Source organism: Lacerta agilis, chromosome 3 (genome assembly GCF_009819535.1).
Source record: "Lacerta agilis isolate rLacAgi1 chromosome 3, rLacAgi1.pri, whole genome shotgun sequence".
Classification (NCBI taxonomy): Eukaryota; Metazoa; Chordata; class Lepidosauria; order Squamata; family Lacertidae; genus Lacerta; species Lacerta agilis.
In genome coordinates this window covers 66,620,370-66,637,567 of record NC_046314.1, presented here as the reverse complement: position 1 = coordinate 66,637,567, position 17,198 = coordinate 66,620,370, and positions in this window count along the sequence as shown.

Here is a 17,198-nt window from a genome sequence, read left to right as displayed (position 1 = left end):
CTCTGTGAGGTGAGTGAGGCTGAAAGACTTCAGAGACTGCATGTGGAGGAGCGGAGAATCGAACCTGGTTCACCAGATTACGATTCCACCGCTCTTAACCGCTGCACCACGCTGGCTCCCTTGCCCCAGACACTCTCCTCCGTTGCAGGATTGAACTGTGTGTGCTACATGGCCTGACATATGCTTCTATGGCTAGCCAGCTGCGTTCAGGTCTGGTGAAGGATGCCATCTCCTCGCAAATGTAGACATAAGATTCAGCTGCCAATCTGGCCAACTTCTGTACATCAAATGGAGTGGCAGGCCTTTCCTGATTGTGGTATATCTTTTCAGGTTTAGTCTGGGGAGATTTCCATTATATAAGGTATTTCAGGTGTGTGGATTTGTGTTTTAGGTGCTTGGCGGGCTTCCTAGAGAGCCAGTGTGGTGTAGTGGTTAAGAGCGGTAGACTCGTTATCTGGGGAACCGGGTTCGCGTCTCCACTCCTCCACATGCAGCTGCTGGGTGACCTTGGGCTAGTCACACTTCTCTGAAGTCTCTCAGCCCCACTCACCTCACAGAGTGTTTGTTGTGGGGGAGGAAGGGAAAGGAGAATGTTAGCCGCTTTGAGACTCCTTCGGGTAGTGAAAAGCGGGATATCAAATCCAAACTCTTCTTCTTCTTCTTCTTCCTACACATACCTAGTTCTCCTTTGGCTGTTTAAACAAGAGGCACTTAAATAGCTATTGGAAGGATCCATATCTGCTTGATGATACCACACAATCTGACCTTAATATTCAAATACAACTGTTTTATGCATCTAAATATACCAGTGTGGGAGAGTTCATGCCCCATATGGAGTCCCCAGATGGCATGTTTCTCTAGGGCAAAAATATACCAGTAAATAAACAAAACACACTTTTTTTAGAATGTGCATTTTCACAGATGCAAGAAGATCCTTATTTACCAGCTTATTCAATAGCCTCTAGGCTAGTATTCAAATTAAATCTGGCTGTTTCCCATGTTACATGCCACAAGAGCCATATGCTTAAATTTGCAGCTCCTGGGCCTCCTTATACCTGTCTGCTCAGAAATAGGTCCCATTGCATTCAATGGTTTTTCTCCCAGGGAAGTGAATATCCTAAGGCAGACTCAATCACACTCGCCTCTGTTTTGAACTGTGGCCATTCAAGCATTGCAAGTGAAAGGAAGCACATTTTGAGGTTCTAGAGGACACAGAAAGGGATCTGTTTTCCAATTACTTGCTTGCTCAAAATAAGTACATATTTTAGTAAAGGGTTTTTGAATATGCTCAGCCACTGCCTGAGGTGATAGAGATGCCATTTTTGTTTTATAGATGATTAAAGGTGCGACTATAGAAGGCATCATTGCCTGTGATTTTGTTAGTACATTAAAAGCCTATCTGTTGGCCAGAAAGTACAGTGGCCAATGCCATTTTTACTTCTATTTTAAAACTAGATGTTGTCATCATCATGTTGCCATGATGGCTGTGCTCCAACCCTTGCTGTTGGGAATGGACAGACAAATGGGAGGCCAGGCAGGCAGGCAGGCAGGCAAGTGCTTTGCTATTCTTTCTTGTGCTTGAAGGGAGCCATGGACTCAAAAAGGCTGAAAATCTCTACTGTAAGAACATTCAAAAACTAACTGGGCAATGCTAATCATGTTTACTCAGTGGCAGGGATGGGGTTGGAAATGTAATTTAGTTCACATTTAAAGATGAATCTACCTAAATCACACTTTCTGAAATAATAAGCAAACTGAAACACAAGTACTATTCAAAATTTGCTCTTTGAATTAAGCAAATCTCCAGCCAAGCAATTTGTACAAAAATGCATATTAGTGAAAGTAACATCCAAACGTACGTTGTATATTAGGGAGAATGGCATAGAGAAATGTGTATATCATAAGTATGCACTAAAATGTTGGTGGATTTTTAGAACTTTTTTATATTGCAGTCTGATATAGAAATGTGAAGAACTGAATTTAAGTTTGGAAAAATGAGCATCTGAAATTGTTAGATTCCCCCATTGCGACTCAGAAATGGATCTTAATGAGTTGAGTGAGTTCAGATGGGTTTACTCCCCTAATAGGTTCCCTAGTAAATTATTTTTTTTGTTCAGTCCTTACTTTCAACTGAAATTGGAAGAAGAAGTTCCAAAATACTGTAAGAAAGAGTGTGTTTCTGATATGTCTAAAATTGCCAGAAATGGGAAGTTCCAACGAACAGACAGACTTGCTTTCACAAGATTGATCACTCAAGTTTCATTCAGAGTTTTTCTGGTTCACTCTGAGTATATTTAAACAATTCTGAGTATATTTAAACCATCAGGTGTAAGGAAAACTGTCATGATATGAGAGAACTGCTGTTAAAGCAACTGGTGTGACTTTGGCCAAAGTAACAGCTTTAGTTTCATAGCAGAAGGATCAATACCTTCCTTGACCGACTAGCGTTGAGAATGCTTAAAGCAAACGTTTGAGCAGAGTGAGTCCAAGGTTTTCTGCTGCTCTAAGCAAATAAAACAATTGCCACTCCTCACTGCTGGTGTCTCTTTGTACCTTGAGCAGCAGAACATGTCTACCCTTTTCTTCAAATAGCTTAGGGTGGCATGTGTGGTTGTGTGTCCCCCCCCCTTACTCTCACAAGAACCCTCTGAAGTTGCTTTGTCTGAGATAACGACTGACCCAAGTTCACCCAGCGAGTTAGTTGGCTGAGCAGGCATCTATAGATAGGTCTCCCTGGCAGGGGTAGAGGAAGGGGCGGTGGGAGTGGTCCGCCCCGGGTGTAATTATGGAGGGGGTGACAATCGGCGCGCCACTCTCCTGCAACTACCAAGCTACCCTGAGCTGCCAGGAGAAGGGGCAGAGCTGTACCGCCTTCCTGGCGGCCTTCCCTCTTCATTTTGATAGCTTGTGGGAGGTTTGGGAGTCGTGGGTGGGTGGCACACCATTGTCCCCTGCTCCTGGGCTGCTTCCGTGGGGGTAGCCTCCCCCAAGCTGTCAAAAGGAAGAGGGAAGGGAGGAAGGCTGCTGGCAAAGTGGTGTAGCTCCCCCCCCTGTCCAGGAAACAGTCCACCATGGGCGGCTCGCTCCACCCCCCCCCATGGGTGGCTCACTCCACTCCCCTGGACGGCTCACCCACTGGGACGCTCACCGTGGGCAGTGCTCCCCGGGACGCTCGCCCCGCCCCCTGGGATGCTCGCCCGACCCCCCATGGCCCTGCCCCTGGGTGCACAGCATGTGTGCCGCTCCGGGTGCTGGAGCAGCTAGCTCCACCTCTGCTCCCTGGTCTGAATCCAGTTAGCAAAATCACTTAAATAATGTAGATGGAATTGAGGGAGAAATCCAGATAACTTTTTACTTAGGAAAACTGAACAAAAACAATGTATACTTTGGGGAGAAATGAACAGAGAGGTTTTGTCTTTCTTAGCCTAGACCTTGTACATAGCAAGGAGACATACAACTAAGCATACAGAGGGAGAAACCCCTTAGAACTACACAGCCAATTATGGCAGGTGCTTACCTCAGCATATATCATGCCACTTTGCCTGGTTGCTAAACAATATCTCCTCAACCCTCTTGGTTAGCAAAATGGACATACTGATAACAGAATTAACCCTTGAGTTACAAACTGAATGATCACTTTTGCAACTCCAACACAGCCAGCATAATAACTTGCACACCACTCTGGCTGTTACTTCCAGGCAACCCCTCTCATTTTCACATGTTTATGAAATCTACACCTGCAGATCCTACTGCTAGCAGTACCCAATTACAAGTGCTGAAGGAACACTACTCAGGCCCAGAAGTCCAGAGGCTCCAGGCCTGGGCCGCAAGTTCAAACTGAGGCTTAAAACTGTTTTATGCACATGTATTATACCCTTTTATCTGGAGGGTCCAGAACCTATATAATTTTGAAAGATTTGTTAGAACCAACCAGAAGCTATGTCAGAACAGAACAGAGAATAATTGGTGCATACTCTGTTTAGAAACACCACATAGACAATTTTGAAAGCTGCTTCTTCACAATGCATGATTAAAAGTTGAAGAGTTCATCTTGGCTGTTAGAAAAGGCCGTACACGCTTCAACAAGAAACCACCAAATAAGGCCAAAATGCCAAGTTTTCCAGACTGGTCATGTGATTCCATTAGTCTTATAGCTTTATAGAACAAGCATGCATTTCTTAGGAAGTTAATTTCTAGGATTGGGTTTTGTCAAGAATTTCTTTTTCCCTCCTTCCACCTGTCAAACTCTGAACTAACCCAGCATTATATCAGTCCAGGACAAAGCTGGAGAATGAAACTATACTCAGTATCTGCCCCAATGTTGTGGAGCTCCCTTCCCATAGGTATGCTTCTGGCAACTTCACTATACAGTTTTCAAGCAATGCTGAAGACCTCTTTGGCACTGGAGACGTGAGACCCATCCAATTCCCCTTCTGACTCCCAGAAACTGGTATTCAGAGGCATACTTTGTCTTAGAGCGGAGGTAGAACATAGCTATCATGGCTTGCAGTCCCTAATAGCCTTATCTCTCATAAATTTGTCCATTCCTCTTTTAAAACCAAGTTGGTAGCCATCACTACTTCCTGTGGGATCAAATTCCATATTATAATTATGCACTGTGTGTGTATGAACCATTGCCACCTTTTCTCTATAAAACAGTAACAGTTCTGAGGAAACCCCCATTGTCCTTTAGTTTAGCAACTCGTGACAAGACACGGAGTCAAATCCCACAGTCACCGGACCAAAGTTACGCAGGCCAGTCACCCTTCCTCTTTGTCCCAACTGTCGCACAAACAGTTGATATTGTGTTACCTTCCTCTAATTGCTGCAGCATTCTAGTAAAATGAAACTTAGCTTCCCCGCCCTTTTATTTTTACTTCCAAAAACACTGGGTGGATGGGTCTAACTTAGTCATGCTCACAAATTTCAACAGGTCTATTCTGAGTAAAACTTAAATGAATGTCACCCACTGCATCCACATTGGCTATCTCAGATGTATATCAATGGACAGAGAGCAGATCTAGTCAGTAAGAAACAACTCTTGCCATGTACTCAAATACAGAGTTCCAGTCTTAAGTGAGAGGGCAGCAGATCCATTTGTTTAAAGGTCTGGAATACGTAACATATAAAGCAGGGGGGAAGACCTAGTTTTTAAATGGTTTCCTCAATGAATCTGTCTAATCTTCCTTGAAAGCCCGTTCCTTGAGCTGTCTGGTTTGGCCAGTGACACATGCCTTCGTTACAATCCCGTTTGGATTATTGTAATGTGCTCGACATGGAGCTGCCTTTGAAAAGTGTTCAGGCAATTCAACTGGCTCAAAGAGCTCCAGCCTTTGTTTGCTGACCGGGTCTGGGAGCATATAACTCCCTTGCTACAACAGCTCCACTGTTTTCAGGCACAATTAGAAGTGCTGCTTATGACACATAAAGCCCTACATGGCTTAGGCCCAAGCCAGGGGTCAGCAACCTAAGGCCCATGGGCTGGAAGTGGCCCGCGGAGGTCATTTGACCGGCCCACGAGCCGCCCCTGAACTGAGCTGCCTGCTTGCCTGCTGCGCTAAACCGGCGCAGCATGGCACGGGAACTCACTTCCGCGGTGCTGAAAATTGCATCTGCCCATGCGCAGATGCCAAAAATCACAGAGACACGCGATCCGGCCCACGGAGGGATCACCGCAGGACCAATCCAGCCCAGGCAAGATAAACCTTGGTGACCCCTGGTCCAAGCTATCTGAAAGACTGCATTCCTTCATACGAATCTCCCTGGGCTTTTGAGATCTTCAGGGAGGGGCTTTCTCTCAGTCCCTCCACAGGCACATTTGGTGGGGACGTGGGAGAAGGCCTTCTCAATGGTTTCTCCCATACTTTGGAACTCCCCCACGCCACCCCCGAGAAGTTAGACCGGCTCTCCCTGTTGTCCTTCCGCCAGCGAGTGAATTCCTTGTTGTTCCAACAGGCTTTTAGGAATTGACTGCTTTTAATGAAAGGGCTTGTGCTTTAATTATTTATATGTTTTAAACAGATTTTATATACCCATATTTTTCCGTGTATAAGACGCCACCATGTATAAGATGCCTCTGAACTATTTGTGTATAAGACGAGCCCCAATTTTGAACACTATTTTAGAGGGGGGGAAGCTAGTCTTATACACGGAAAAGTACGGTATGTATAAAGCTTCATATATGTATATAGTTTTCATTCTATCATTGCTTAATTATTTGTTTCTTTCCCCTATGTTTTTAATGATTCTTGTTTTTATCTGTTAGTTGCCTTGAGTCCTGTAAGGGAAAAAGGTGGGGTAATAATAATAATAATAATAATAATAATAATAATAATAATAATAATAATAATAATTTATTATTTATACCCAACCCATCTGACTGGGTTTCCCCAGCTACTCTGGGCAGCTTCCAACAAAATATAAAAAATACAATAAAACATCAGACATTAAAAACTTCCCTAAACAGGGCTGCCTTCAGATGTCTTCTAAAAGTCAGATAGTTGTTTATTTCCTTGACAGCTGATGGGAGGGTGTTCCACAGGGTGGGCGCCACCACCGAGAAGGCCCTCTGACTGGTTCCCTGTAACTTCACTTCTCGCAGTCAGGGAACCGCCAGAAGGCCCATGGAGCTGGACCTCAGGGTTTAAATAAATATATAATTATAATTATAATAACATGCATGGTGAGGCCATTTTGTGACATTATTATATCTGACAGCCCTCTGAAGGGATACGAAGGTGCTACAACCCTCTTCATAATACAATATGGCTCCACCCTGCATGCTTGATGTGGGGCTTGCCTCCCACCACATGAAGCCAAGAAGGCATAGCTGGACAGCAGAGGTATTACCTGCCTCCAGAACTGATTTACCTACCCTTGTCAACTGCCATTCTCTGCTTTGAATGATACTGTAATGTTGCAGCTAAGGCATACAAAGATTCGACAAGTTCAAAAAAATGTAATGTCACGGTCACAAAACCATGAGAGTTCGAAGATGAAAACTCGAACTGACACATGTCACCTTTTAAATTATGTTTTATCTTATTTAGAAGAAAAGGGTCTCCCAAATGCTACTTAAGGTTCCGGATCACCAAGCAAAAGGTCCTTATTATGGGAAGTTTCAAGATGAGACCAAATAAGGCTCAGTTCGTAAGCTGTCCTTCCCACAGGGAATGATCTCAATTGCATTTATTCATCTGATAAATGAAAGGAAAGGTGAAGCCAAGATTCCTCTTTAAAAGGAAACATACGACTGGAAACTGTTTTTGAACAAGCAAATGTTTTGGTGCTTTTTTGTTTTTTGTTTTTATGCTGTGGTTACACAAACTCAGTCAATATTTAAGAAGCAGGGAAAGCATATAGGGGGAAATGGCTCTAAATACCGTAACTTAATAGGCTGTGTCATTATCCTTTGTCGGAAAGCATATGTGTGCATACACACATGTAGATGTGCGCGCACACAATCATGTTATTTGGTTAATTGCGTAAGATAAAGGAAAGGCATACAGGTGAGCTTGAAACCCCATCACATTTGTTTTTAAAGAACTGGAGAATCGTTAGCTGACACTGCATTTTATATTGCCACTCTTTTGCCTGCCTGTTTTCAAAAGAAGTCTCACCACTTATGCAATCCTGGGAGGTCCGACAAAGCTTGCAACAACCTGAGAAGTTCCCATTCCCAATGCTATTAAGCTCACGCACACTAGTGTTTGCTTCTTAGTTTTAAGAACCATCATCACTTTTTCATCATCACTTTTAATTTGTATACCGCCTTTCTATCTTACAATACTCAAGGCAGTTTACAAGCTGAAGAAACAAAGAATGCACACCTTATAACAATCTAATGCAATATAAAAATGTGTTAATAAAACATAGCTTTAAAATAAGCAATCTACATCAAATAAAGTAACATTCAACAATCATTAGAATAGCATAGAATAACTTCATGAAGGGGAATTATCTTTATGTTGCATCTCTTTCAATGTAGGATCTGGGTGTTTCACTTCCTCAAAGGCCTTATGTATAGCAGGAAGAATGATCCAAATGGCAAATGTTTTATTCCTCTTGTGAAATTGTTTCGATAATTCATGAACTGGTTTGGGGGGGAACATTTCTTGACGACTTGTAGTTGAATGTGTGGAATGGTGATGTGAAAGTTCTGTCTGTGGAGTTGGGTCTGTGATAAGCCATGCCCAGTTCTTCAGGATCTGTGCGTACCAAACTTGTGAAGGAACTCTCTAGAATGCATCTGGCCAGCCCCATCATTTAGACAAGGGCACACATGCCAGACACACACACAAGGGGGGGAGGGGGCAGCTGCCCCCCTAAATCAATACAAATCTGAGGTTCTGCCCCACTAATTAAAGCCTGCTCCTCCCCCTAACAAAAATCCTGGCTTCACCCATGCACACAAAACCTAGCTGAAGTGCAGTCAGCAACAGTCTAAAGAGAGCCCCTTGCAGGTAAAGCTATAGGCTTTCTTCAGACTGATACCAAGTGATCATTGCCCAGCAGTATGGCCAGTGCACACATAGGATTCTAGTGATGGTGTGTGTGTTTTGTGTGCTTGGCTTATAGATTGCTTCAGGAAGTGTGAACAATTTCCCCTCCATCCCTAAAAGCTATCTATAGATGCATAACTTCTGGTCACAATGCTTGATGACTTGCAGCTCTTGAATGTGCGAACTCTTCCAGCTGACAAACTACAATCACCGTGATAAGCATGCATGCATGCATGTGAACCACAGGTTCCACCACCTGCATACCTGCCTTAGCCTGTATTAAGTTTGTTCTGTATTCCAGCTCATCCTAATATTTTTCAAGGATTATATGGGTTAAACAACAGTATGAACTGGATTCTCAGTATACATGTACCCTTCTCAGGTGTTTTGCATCTTGAACAATATCTTATATTTTGCCTAATTCTGCCTATTAGAAGATCGGTCTTTACTAACCTGCTGCCCTCTAGATGTTTTGGATTACAACTTCCATCAGCACCAGCCAGCTGGCTAGGATTGATGGGAGTTGTATTTCAAAACATATGGAAGTCACTGGATTTGCAAAGGCTGTTCTGGATTGTAGGTATGTGAATAGAAGGACCTTGATAAACTAGTATGGGGAGGCATTATTGACTTTTACAGTTATTAGAGAGTGAAGGAAATCTGGAACAATGAAGGGCAATTAAGAGGTATAAACATTTTATTGTGGAATATTCCATATCCCCAAACTGCGGATTCTCACTTGCTGCTTAGTATGATATATATCATGGGAAGAAAACTAAACTTTCAAGTTAATACAAAAGTCATTCAATTTTAAAATACTGGTAGCCATACAAGCTAGCCTGTTTAAAACAGTAAAAGAGCAGTAGCAGGTTGCTAATGACAACAACACAATACAAAGATCACAATCTACTTGGAAGATTAGTTTTCTCATTTGGAAGCATGATTTTGATGAATGATTACCACGTTGTACTTCAGAACGTTTTGTTCTACATGTTCTGTTAAAAATATGCATGACTTACCGATAGGGATGGGATATAAACTGCTAACACAACACATCACCATCCACTATTGATTTAGATACTTAGCTCTGTGTTGAATTGTCGCCACACTACCATCTTGAGTAAGTAGCATTCCAGTCTCTGCAGTCCATTCAGAAACATTTTTTCCTCAGGGTCAAACTCCTTTGGTTCAAACATCTGAGAGAAATGTATTGGCCACAGTTTTTGTATGTGGCCCATACAAAGATTCCTTCAGCCAAAATTCTCAGTTTCTGTATTTAAACATGATTTCAAAACCGAGACTGGCTCCACACAGTTTGCTACAAGGTGAAGTCCTATAGACCATTTCTATTAAAGGCTTGGCAACCAGATCAGTTGAATAAACCAGAGGAGAAGATGGTGCCCCTCAAAATCCCTATACAGAAATTGCCTGGAGTGGCATTTGAATCTAATTTCAGCATTGGTGGTGATGCAGCGATCCTCATCACACATGAGGACTGCAGACTAGCTTAGGACTGCAGACTAGCTTAGAAGGAATGACTACTGTGGCTACTGTCTGCACCTCACCCCACCCCACCCCCACAACATTATCTGCTGTTTGAAGTAACTACCACATTCTGCCCAATAGCAGGGCCAGCCCTTCATGAAACAGTTTCTGCAAGTTGATGCATTCTGCACATTTTATCATTTTACTGTACAGTACTTTGTACAGACTGGGGATAATTTCACAATTGGCAGTATGTTTTCCAAAGCAGTTTTCTTTTGGTAATAAATTGCAGAGGACTCCTGTAACTCATAGAAAACTGAGAACAAGGAATAGAACAGGGGTAGGCAACCTAAGGCCCGTGGGCCGGATGCGGCCCAATCGCCTTCTCAATCCGGCCCACGGACAGTCCAGGAATCAGCATGTTTTTACATGAGTAGAATGTGTCCTTTTCTTTAAGATGCATCTCTGGGTTATTTGTGGGGCCTGCCTGGTGTTTTATATGAGTAGAATATGTGCTTTTATTTAAAATGCATGTCTGGGTTATTTGTGGGGCATAGGAATTCATTCATTCCCCCCCCCCCAAAAAAAATATAGTCCGACCCACCACATGGTCTGAGGGACAGTGGACCGGCCCACGGCTGAAAAAGGTTGCTGACCTCTGGAATAGAAGGTGAGAAGGGGCTCAGTGAAGTGAATATACACCACTTTCTCACTGCTCTGGGGATTCTAAAGTGTCCCTTTGAAACTGGTTTGGTTGCAAAGCCTTTAGGAGAAGCTGTCTACATTGCTTCAGTGTCTTCTCACCATTAATACAGCCATGAGAGCTAGAACTTTCATTAAAACTGATAGGAGTTCTAAGAAAAGTTGTAAGAAAAGATATCAGGTACTACAGCTGATTTTTAAAATAATCATAATAATATGAAGAAGTTTCTAGTCCTTCTAAAACCCAAGAGAACCTAGTGTTGCTATGCCCATTTTGCAGGTGGGTGGGCCATGGAGGGACATAGTTAAATAGTGTATGACAATCCTGGCATGTTGGCTTACTTAAGGTAAATGCAGTATGAAGTAGATTGTAGCAGCAAACCCTGCTGGAACTGGTTTCACTCAGAAGCTCCCATTCAGAGCTTCCAACTGGAGCCAATCCTTGCCAAAAGCAGCAGGACTTGCCTTTGGTGCTGAAGTTGAACTTTGGTGCTGAAGTTGAACGACTGCTTAGGAACAATTGCAAATTCACAGCTCAGATTCACGTTCCCAGTTGTTCCTTTGCAATGGGGCTTGCACCAGACACTGTTTAAATTCAGCAGCAAAGCAAGTTCGGCTGCTGTCTAGCCACCTTAGATCCACCTCACATTGTAGGATGCCAGGCGATGGATAGATGGGGAGACCCCTCCACCTGCCAAAAGTAGCCTGCACAGGAATGGCCACTGTTTGATCCAGCCCACCAGACAAAAGTAATATTTGTTGGAAGCCACCCAGAGTGGCTGGGGAGACCCAGCCAGATGGGCGGGGTACAAGTAATAAATTATTAGTAGTATTATTATTATTCAGGATGAGAACAGAAATCGTGCTCTGGCGGCGCAGCGGCAGTGGGAGGCCCCATTAGCTAAAGTGGTACCTCAGGTTAAGAACAGTTTCAGGTGAAGAACGGACCTCCAGAACAAATTAAGTTCTTAACCAGAGGTACCACTGTATCCAATATCAATACTAAACATTAGTTTTTCACACACACACAAACACACACACACCCCGTTGACTTCCCTCAGCTTCCATTTCTGGTTTATTACATCAAATGATACGTTCTGCTGTTTATATACAATACTATGTTATCACAGTGTTATATTCCTTGTTTTATGTAAATAAAATTGTAAATGTTTATTTAAATCCTGCCAACGAGTCCATTTTTTGTGGGTGTTTCTGCAAATACATTGTAAAAGGTTCCTATTCTTTTTCAAAGTCCCTGTTATCCTTTTCTCGCAGTTTGTCCATTAACTTTGCTAACTTTGCATAGTTCATCAATTTTTCTTGCCATTGTTCTTTAGATGGTACTTCTCCAGTCTTCCAATTTTGTGCTATTAGAATTCTTGCTGCTGTTGTAGCATACATAAATAACGTCCATTTTTCTTTCGGCAGCTCTTGTCCTAAAATACCTAACAAAAATGCTTCTGGTTTTTCAACAAAAGTTATTTTAAACATTCTTTTCAGTTCATTGTATATCATTTCCCAATTCTTTTGATAATCTTGCAATCCCACCACATATGATGAGATGTACCTTCCCCTTCTTTACACCTTCAACAGTTCTTTTGTTTTGTTTTATGCATTTTTGCCAATTTTTTGCCAATTGGCATTTTTGCCAATTTTCATGTAATTCTCCTTCAGATGGGCAGCAGTTCTAACCAATGAGAAACTATGGAGTGGTAGGCCTGGAACACAGGTTTATCAGAGGCCAGGTCTGTCAAGGCTTCACCACCACTCAGTCACCAGATGTACCTGACATGTTAGACTCGCTCTAGTTTTGTTTGTTTGTTTGGTGTATTTATTGTATGGAGATAGCCTGACACATGTATATTATGTAGTTTTGCTGCTGAAAACATTGTATATAATCATCCTACAAAATATGAGTTAGTCCATGTATACTGTTCATTTCAGAGTAGGTTGTGGAGGAGAAATTCAGTTCTTATGTAAAGGTGAACCTACCAAATTAACATTTTTGTCAAAACAATACGTCAGCCAGCGCACAGCCACCCTTCAAAACTGCTCTGAATCGTGCAATGCAGGTCTTCAACCAAGTAATGTGTACTAAAATGCATAAGTAGTGAAAAGTGAAGCACATCTATTAGTGAAGAGAACATACATACTGTAATGCATTATATTACAGGAAATTGTTTTTTCAAAAATGTCAATATTAGACAAAACTGCATACAAAAAATGTATTTATTAGGAGAAATCTGCACTAAAACACTGATGGATTTTCATGAGGACTTTTGAAAAAAATGATTTGCAAAGTGGTGTGGAAATGTGGAGAACTGAACTGAAGACAGGAAAAATGAAAAAAAAACACAGAGAAACTGAAATTGACAGATTTATCCATCCCTATTTCAGATTTTGCAAAAATGTGTGTGTGTGTGTGAGAGAGAGAGAGAGAGAGAGAACAAGCTAAGCATAATGAAAGCAATAGAGATGGTCCTATAAATCTGCTCTTTGCAATCCAAAATATTATGGGAGGGAGAAGTGGAGAAAGACAAATAGGACAGCCAGCCTGTCCATGGGCTTACATAACTGCTCCCTTTTTATTTGGTCAATGTTGCTATTGTTTCCCAGGAGACGGTTATGCTGCCAGCTCTGGCAAAGCTGGAATACATTCTATATATGAACATTCAGAGGCACCAGCGCAGAACCTGGGTTGTTTTACTAGATTATGGGGAGGGGGGGAGGTTAAAGTGTCAATCGCTGAGTAGCATCCTTTTGTCCCCTCAGCTCTGTGGTAAGCTCTGCTGTTTTCTCATTAGCATGACACTGAAACAAGCACAGATTTGTCAGCCATTTGCTGCCATGCAACTCCCATTTGCAACGGTCATCAGGGGTGCCTCACGTCAGCTGAAAGCTCTATTGAAACAGACAAATGTTTGCCATGGTTGGGATTTTCCCATTTGGGGTTTCACAAAAGAAGGAAAACAGATGCTGCTCCTTGAGGGGAGGGAAAAGGGGTGGGGGTGTAGCAGTTTGGTTCCTTATTTTCTGATTCCCATGAACCTCTTAGCTGCCCTGGCTTCAAAATAAACTTTCTCTGCTGGGTGTAACAATTTATGTTTGCAAGTTTTCCTTGTTCTTAACATTGACAAACAGTGCAAGCCTAGCCTATCTATGCAGAAGTAAGCCCTGTTGAATTCAGTGGGGCTTACTCTCAGGGTAAATGGGGTTAGGATTGCAGTTTAAAAGTGTGTGTGAAGTTGCAGATTGCAAGCACACTAAACTGATAGCATTGCTCAGGAAACTGTGGGGCAACCAGGCTCATGTAACCAACATGTTTGAGTCTAATTAAGACATGAAGGGGTTAATACCATAGAGTAAGCTGTTCTGCCAGGCTTAGTTTACCTTGGGAGGAAATGGGTAATCAAGCCTATTGTTCCCCTTCCGTCTACCTGAGAAGCTCAGTGTGTGAAGAGGTTTTGAGCTAGCTGCCCCAGCTAAAACAGCATGTCTCTCACAAGCCACTTTTGAGTTTCCTCTAATTTAGCAACTTTCACCACTTGGTAACTAAACCAAGTTTTACTGTTTGGAGAGTTTGTAAGTAAACCACTTTTTAATTTACCAAACGTATGGTCTTTTTCTTATGCTGGAGGAAGAGGGAAACTTTAGGAACTTCGAGGTGTTTGGTGCCTGCTAAAAACTTTTTTGTGTAGGCAAGCCTACCCAGACATGAAATTCAGCATGTATTTTAAAATGCCATTTTAATTTATTTAGTTTTTAATTGCTGGTTTTATTTTATTATTCTTTTGCTAAGTTTTCATTAAAATTTGTAAATTTTGTAAATTATAACAGCTCAGTTCCGGGATTCAAAATGTATCCCCGCGCTCAGAACTGATTAATTCTCAATTAATTCTGAAAGCATGTTTTTCACACCTGACTCCAGTTGGCACACTGTGGAGTTCTAGTAACAAAGAAAGTAAGCCCAAAGTCTGCTGTAAAGTTTTGATGTGCTTTATTTATTGTTTATGACTTTTGTTAAGTTGGTAATTATGTAAATCTTGTCATGCTGTAAGCTGCCTTGAGTAATATACAATGTGACACTAGATGGCGATGGTGAGCCTTATAGAAAATTCAATGTATTTTTTAAAAAACGCCTCAGCTTTGCTGAAAGCCCAACTCCATCAGACATCTCCTACCCCCTCAACTGTGCTAGATGGTGCCTGAGTTTAATCCCCCCCCCCCTTCCCTCTGTGTCTGTTCTTGTGTGCATGGGGACTTTTTAGATGGTAAGCCACTCTGGGAGCCTTTTGAGGCTAAAGAGTATGGTACAAATGCTCTCAATAAATAAATATTATTGCTAAATTTGCATCTAGGCATAGAAATTATCATACAAAGGTTCTATGCACATCTTTGTCCTCAGGGGGTAATTAGATTTCCACTTTTTCAGCAAGGCATAAGTAACCACTATAATAAGATGGCCCTGAATTAAAGACCTGTCAATGCATTTTATGCATTCAAGACTTCTGGAAACCAGTTTGCAAGGAGTTTCTGAACATTCTACAGTACTAAGCAATTTCATGCTTTCTAAGCGGATTCGATAGCTTTTGGAGGGGCATAATTTTCTGGTTTTTGTTTGTGGAAATCTTGATGGCATTTTTGAGCTCCCACCCCCACCTCATAACTCAGCGGTGTGGATTCTCTGGCCCACATGGCAAATTGGGCTAGGACAGGAGTCCTAATTTAGACCACCATGAGACTGTTTTCCCCAAGCCATCTCCATTTTATATCCCACCAGGTAATGTAGGTAAAGACACAGTTGCCAAGGAAGAACTGGTCACCTTAAAATGCACTTTCATTTGTTCCTCGGCAAGCAGGGCTCATATTCAGTGCCTATTAAAGTTGGCACCCAATATAAGACCTGCTGGGCTTGATCCCAAGTGGAGCCAGTCCCCGCTGAAAACAGGGCTTGAAGCCAGCAGCTGATTGGTGGTGACTTGAAGGCCTGCTGGGATTTGACTGGCCTGGAGTTTCTGGTTGGGACTTGAGGTCATCAGTGACTGGCTGATCAGTCGTGATACCAAGCACTGCTTGGGTCAGCTTGGATCTTCCTTTGCAATGCAGCTTGAAGTCAAGCTACACTGCGGAGGTAAAACGGGTCACCTGATGCATGTTTTAACTGGTCAAGTTTATTTTCCCCCATGTTCGAAGTTATAGATTCTAAATCACTAATAATGTCACACACTAACAGCAATGTGTAACTTATCTGTGAGTTGAGAAGAAACGGGTTCAGTGCTGGCAACTAAGCCTGGCAATTGGCTGCCAACTCCCTCCCAACTCCTCCAGTTGTGAGTTGTGAGTTGTCAGATGGGGAGAGAAAGGTGCTAAATGCGTGACTAAGAACTGCTGACTAAGAACTGCTCGTCTTACCTCACCTCAAGCTTCCTGTTCCATTTTTCCTTGTTGCATGCCACATCTAGAGCCCTTACTGTAGAGCAGGGTAAGGAACCTTTTTTCCGCCAGAGGGCCGCATTCCATCCCAGGTAAACTCTCAAGGGTGACATGCCAGGTGTATAGTAGGCTAGTTCCTACACAGGCACTCCTCTCTACAGTCCACCCACACAAGCCAGAGGCATTATCAGAGTTTAAGGAAGAAGAAGAAGAAGAAGAAAAGAGTTTGGATTTGATATCCCGCTTTATCACTACCCAAAGGAGTCTCAAAGCGGCTAACATTCTCCTTTCCCTTCCTCCCCCACAACTAACACTCTATGAGGTGAGTGGGGCTGAGAGACTTCAAAGAAGTGTGACTAGTCCAAGGTCACCCAGCAGCTGCATGCGGAGGAGCGGGGACGCGAACCCGGTTCACCAGATTACGAGTCTACCACTCTTAACCACTACACCACACATGCCAGCCCAGCAGAAACACACAAAAAAGTTGTGAAGCAGAGCCAAGGAGAGACATGGCCTGTGGTGAGTTCCAAGGGCACTGAAGGGCTCCATTTGACCCCTGGCCTGAGGTTTCCCACTAGTTACTAGAGACTTCTTTAAGTTTTATCATGATAGTCAATCATTTGTAGGGAGCAGGGAAGGTGGAATAATTTAGATTGGTTTCCATTGCAGTGAAAACAGTCTGAAAATGAGTTACACCAGGCTCTCCATTTATAATGTGATCCTGAGGGGTTTTTGTTTGGCAACCCCACAAAATGCAGTGTCAATCCCTCCTTAGTAAATGTGCTTAAGGACTGCAGCCTTGGTTCCTCTTGGCCTGCCAGGATCTGCTCCCATGAGGCATGAAACCCGTTTGGGCAGCACCTGCTGTTTCACAGAAAGCGTGTGCTCACTCCGCCAGCTGTAATAAACCCCATTGTTCCTTCCAAAGGCAGCTTCCCCACTAGTCACTATTTTTCTTCCTCCACCTGGCGCTGCTTGCCTGCCACCGTTTCTTGTTGTGGGGGTATTGCAGCTGGTCTCCTGGCTTTGTGGAGTTGTGTGGCGTTTTGTGAGGCTGCGTAAGGGCCAAGGCTTAAT